Source organism: Ochlerotatus camptorhynchus, unplaced genomic scaffold (genome assembly GCF_037179485.1).
Source record: "Ochlerotatus camptorhynchus isolate MF236.1 unplaced genomic scaffold, CSIRO-AGI_Acam_v1.1 ptg000276l, whole genome shotgun sequence".
NCBI lineage: Eukaryota > Metazoa > Arthropoda > Insecta > Diptera > Culicidae > Ochlerotatus > Ochlerotatus camptorhynchus.
Window position 1 is genome coordinate 2,543,429 of NW_027040765.1, and position 6,000 is coordinate 2,549,428.

The following is a 6,000-nucleotide window of genomic DNA, read 5'->3' on the forward strand; positions in this document are numbered from 1 at the left end:
AAGCCGCGACGATGGTGATGGGGCCGATAGGCTTCGATGATCTTCAGCTGAAAGCTGGGCATCAGTCGACAGCAGATGTTTCTCCTTATTGCAATAGCCACTCCTCCTCCTCCAGAGTTGGTTCGATCTAGCCTCACGAGCCGGAAATCGGGAAGGTAGACGTTTGTTTCAGGCTTCAGGTGGGTTTCAGTTATGATGGCAATGTCGATGTTTCGTTCATTGAGAAACTCAACAAACTCGATGTTTTTGCTCTTCAAGGAGCAAGCGTTCCAATTTACGATCTTGATGGCTTCACGGTCCATACTTAGTGACAAGGGACAGGGCAGCATGAAGCTGTTCAGATCGAGTCTTGCAGGTGCGCAAGATGATGATGACCTCGGCCACGAGCGTCACAAGTTCCTCCGAGGAGAACGGAGAATCGTCGACAGGCTCACCTGAGACAACACCAGCGTATGATAAACCAGGGGCGGTGGAGGGACCTGGCATTGGCTGGGCAGCAGCAGCAGCAAGACGATGTTGGACTGTTCGATTGTTAGGAATACTCACATGCTTGACTTGTTGGTTGTTGAGCGGAAGTGGTTCTAAGTTCGGAACATGTCGACGGGGCTGGAGAGCTGGGTAATGGACTTCCGTGCATGCAGGAGGCGAACGATGATTACGGAGGCGACCGGGCTGATTATTGATCGTAGCCTTCCGACGGATATTGATGAACTCCACTCGCTTGGGACATCCGCGATTGGAGGCTTGGTGGTTACCACCGCAGTTGACACACGTTGGCTCGATGTCATCATCTTGCTCACAGGACGCAGTCGAGTGAGTTCCAGCACACTTGCCGCAGATAGTCTTCATATGGCAGTTTTTGGTGCCATGGCCGTAGGAGAGGCAGTTCATACACTGCGTAACATCACGATGTTGGGATTTGTAATGTTCCCAACTGATGATGACCTGAAACAGGTCCCGGATTTTGGATCTCAGAACCGCTAGACTGGTGGAGCCCTTCGTGAAGTGCACCAGGAACAACTGGTCACGGAAGCTGGTGTTGTGGTTGGAACGCCGGTTTATTGGGAACACCGCCTCAGGTTTGAGCCCAAGCCGCTCCAGCTCGGATTTAACCACAGCCGCCTCGAACGACGGTAATCCACGCAATACCAGCTTCAGTGGCTTGCTCGATGGCAGATCGTGCGTGAAGAAGTCAACGTTGTTTTCCTTTAGGAAACATCCTGTTTGATTGTACTCCTCCAGGCTGGAGCACATGATTTTTGTGCCGATGCTGCAAAGCTTGAAGCGAGGCAGTAGCTTGTGTTTTGCCAGTTCGGCACGCAGCTTGGCAACATCCTTCTCCGGCGTGAAAAGCGGGGGAATCCGCTCTCTTGCAGCGATGGGAACGACGTCACCATCGCCATTTTCTTCGGGGAGCACCGCAAAGTGGTTGGCTTGCAGTACCCGTTTTCCGGCATCATCCTGCGACGCGCTGTGCTGGATTACCACCTTCTTTGAAGGGCCCGCTGCTGAATCATTGGTACGTTTACGCACCATTTGTTTCGTGTTGGCAAGTTGCAGTAAACTTGCCAGAACGCGCGAAGGTGGCGACGCTTCCACGGCGCAACGCGACAGCACAAACCGAATCGAAGCGAGAACTCGAGCGAAAAAGAAAACGAACTGAACAGCTCAACAGTCGAGCAAAGAGTCTGGGATCATGTCTTCAACGAGCATAGGTACCTCATATTTATAACTGCTAACCTATTAAAATTCTCTAACCAATGAGATTCCGTTTTCATACAAACTATCACGCTTCACGCTCACTCGATTCTACACATTATTTATTCAACACTAACTCTATCTACTACAATGCAGAATAATGTTTCCTCATCATCGGAGTCACACTCAGGTTGCAGCTCCAAACAGTAAGTTTTTACTATAATCTAGGTTTTTTGAAAAGTTATTGATACTTATAAACATTTCCATCAAGAATATAGTTTGGCATCGAATGCAGCAAGAAGTTGGAGATGTAGCTCTGCATCTTCAAAGCATCATTAACTTCCAAGAGTTGATTACAATCCAATGTAAGAGTATTGAAGAGCAAATGCGATGTGCTTCGACAAGAATTTCCAGACTGGTCCGAAACTCAGATGGATCTCTGAAAATGTCAGATTTTTACGGCAGTTTCGATTAAGACCCTTAGGGGTCTGCCGTAAATCTAAGTTTTTTCGGTTAACTTTTCTATAGTTCAGTATGACAATAATATCTGTATCTCAGCACACAACACCCAAATAATACATGGTTGGCTGTTTTAGCGTTCGGGCCAATAAATGATTTAAAAAATTTCTTTGATCGGCCGTTTTGAAAATCGAGTTATTTATAATGATTTTTACTGGTTATGCGGAACATTCCTACAAAATTGGTAGCTATCAAGCGGTGCTATAGAATGGTATCAAAAACCGATTTGTTTACATTTTGATTATAGGCTCCTTTCACATGTTACACGAGATATGCTTTGTTCTTTATTTTTCCGATGCAGATTAGAGCAAATCAGAGCTACTCTGAGTAACTCTCAGCTAAAGAGACACTCGCATTAAAGCCGTCCTCCCCCTTGGCTCTGGCACTATCATCGGTACCAAGCTTGGGGCAAGACAGCTTTCAATCATGAGTATAATCGGAGTTAGTTTTTAATAACTTTGAGTAACTGGCATTGCTCGACAACATTCAAACGTATAGCAACCTGGTTTTTGTGTTGAAACCGTTGATGTTAAGCAAAGATAATTCAGTGGCAACATTTCAAAGGGGCGCACTTGCATTTTGAAACTGTTTTGGTCCTGGGAGATGCTCTGCCGTCCCAGAATGGGAACAGCCAAAGCCTCTAGCTGTTGGTCAAAAGCCACGGCAGCTGTTTGGGGTGGGCACAAATGACCTCTTTTCCTCCCGGGTATCAGGGCGTTGGTGAGCAGTTGAGGAGAGTTTTCGGTATGGTATGTCCTGAGTTGGTGGTGGTGTGGACGAGAACGGTTCGGTAGGCGGATTTCGTAGCGCTGGGCTGGGTGGTCGGCAGCGGCGACCCGTACGGTAGATTCGTCTCGGCTTGTTCGGACCCACCGTCGTGTGCCCACGACGTCGACGGGGAATACCAATCAGGCACCGAGGTTTGACGGTAATATGAGTTTGCCAGGCTGCCGGGACGGTTTCTCCACCTGGCCGATGGCCGTGCAGGCGTTGTTCGTTCGCTTCAATACCTGACCCTCAGTCGTGTGCCAACGACGTCGCTGGGTAAACCCTGCACCCAGTAGTATTGCCGGCCAGCAGCGACGGATTGTCCAATTGCCGGGAACCGGACACGGTTCTCTAGAGGCGACGTACTGGCTCGACCCTCGGCCGTAAGCCAACGACTTCGCTGGGCTACGATGTAGCACGTGGTCTCAGACCCTCCGGGCTGAAGAGTACCTGGTTGGGCAAACCGGTGACCTGGACCGGTCGTTCCACAGGTACGATTCTGCTCTGGTTCACCAACGAGCTTTCCGCTATCTCGCACTGTCACCAACGGCTTATCTCATCCGAAAAAACGCGCGGATCACTCTCGACAATCACTTTCGAATTCCCGAATCGTGGTTTCCACTTTTGTTCGCAATTAGGTTGGCGCATCGAATGATCGAATCATCCTGAATCATGCTATTAAAGCTGATAATCTGACCCAAAATGCAAGTTTTTCTCTGAATCAGCAATATCGATCTTCCATTACGGAAGCTTGTAAATTTAATTTTCCTGGCCACTGTACACCTCAATTATAAATAATTAGTAATGTTGAGTTTCCTTATGCCAGAAACAAATTCAACATCGATTTCGAGAGGTTCAGTATTTTAATGAGCTAAAACAGCACCGTGTAGCTACACCTTGAGCTACACCGTAAAAACGAAAACGTCTTTAGAACTAAAGTTTAGGCTGTGATCACTGAAATTTGACAGATGGAAAATTTTCAAATACACCTGCTCTTCCAGCAGACTTTTTTCTGACAGGCAAGGAATCAACTTTGACAGACGCTTTCTCGAAACTCGGCAGATCAACAACAGAGGGATTTTCGAACATTCTTATTTATTTTCGAAGTGTCAAATTTAAGTGGTGAAACATTTACAAATGGAACACAGCCTTAGAGTGGGATGCCCCAAGTGAACGTCTGTCAATTGTTGTTGCAATCGTACAGTCAAAACGCACTGGTGTGTGCTCGATTGGAACAATTAATTTTTCTGTTTTGTGGTGACAGTCGTTCATACTTTTACTAGAGTGTTTTAAGGCTGTGAACCATTTGCCGAGTTAAATTTAACTCGTGGTTAAAAGTGACATTTCGAAAGTTATTTCTTATGTTCGAAAATCCCCGTGCTGTCGATCGACCGGTTTTGTAGCCACGGTCGTCAAAATTTAACTTCTTGTCTGTCAGAAGTAACCACGCTCGGATAGCAGGGTTAATCGATAACTTTTCATCTGTCAAATTTTAACCAAAAGTTAAAATAATCCACCAAATGGTTCAGAGCCTAAGTAGGAGTGGGTGGTGCATCACCATGGCAACCGTGACATAGTTTGGCATCAATCGCAAAAACAATTCCAAAGTGTGGGTGTTGTTACGAAAACATTCCGAGCGATAACGAGGTTCGTATTTTTGTGTAAATTCACTCACATGGCCGAAATGAACATTCAACATTTATTTAATCATGCATCGGAATATCGGAAGGTGAACCAAACTGCGTTTGCTTCGTTGCAAGCGAGCTACGGGAGCGAGCGAGAGAAAACGGTGAATAACAGATGGTGCAAAACATAATTAAAAGTGAAGGAGAGAATGTGTATGAGCTGCCGGAACGAAGAGCGGGACACGACGGAACGCGAAAGGTAAAAAAGGAGCAAACGCAGGGAAATATTGAATTTAATTGAAAGAAAATTACGGAATGATTATGTTTAAATACGTTACAATAATAAGGTTGGATGGAAGAAGGTGGTGGGACAGGAAGCTTCGGAGGAAACATCGGAACTGCTCGCCGATGTACGTACGTGTGAGGGGTGCCAGAGCCTGATGCGTGTTTGAAGTAACATATGTCATAATTCATCAATAGAGGGAATTTTCACACACTCCGGAGGAGAAAATGAGCCGCGTCTTTTTGGCTTTGAAATGAATATACATTAAAAGTGGAGGGGTGCATTGGAGTGAAATTAGGCCGAGCGTGTTTTACAAGGTGGGAAATTATTTGGGAAAATTCTAATCTAATTAGCCGGATACCGTAAGGGGTGATAACTTGGAAACTTTCGGAAGAACTGGTGTTGTTCTGCCTGTTCCAGATTCCTAAATCGAACAGTCTGGAATCCTTCTTTAAGAGCATATTCAGATTATCCCAATCCATCCGCTGTGCAGCACGGGGAGCAAAGCTGTTGGCACATATCTTCAGCTGAACCGGTTTGAGTTCTACACTCACGACGTCCCTGGAAGCAAACCACTGAAAATGGTGATCCTTGGTCTACCAAATCTATCTGTTGCAGAGATTAAAGTGGAATTGGAGCGCCTTCATCTGCAATCAATCAACATTTTTCCCATTGCAACACTTCGATAAGGGCTCCACCAGTGTGGCTGCTCTGCGGCTGATGAGCGCGCTGTTCAACATCATGAATCAATGGGAGTAGTATCGCCCTCGGCACCGTGACGTGACACAGTGCACTAATTGTCTGCCATTTGGGCACGGTACAAAGAATTGTCACATGGCTCGTTGTGGCAAATGTGCTGGGCTCACAAAACTACCGCCTGCAAGAAGGAAGAAGAAGCTGAACATAAGTGCGTGAACTGGGCAGCGATAGGAGATGTCCGAAGCAAGCGGCCTTCATCCAGATCCGACAACAGGTAATCGTCACTGCAATAATCGTGCTCCTATTGTCAACATAGACACGTTTCCAGTACTTCAGACTCGTTGTATGGTCCCGAAGCTAGCACCGCTTCCACTAAACCAGCGCCCCCCGTTGCGAATCCAACATCAG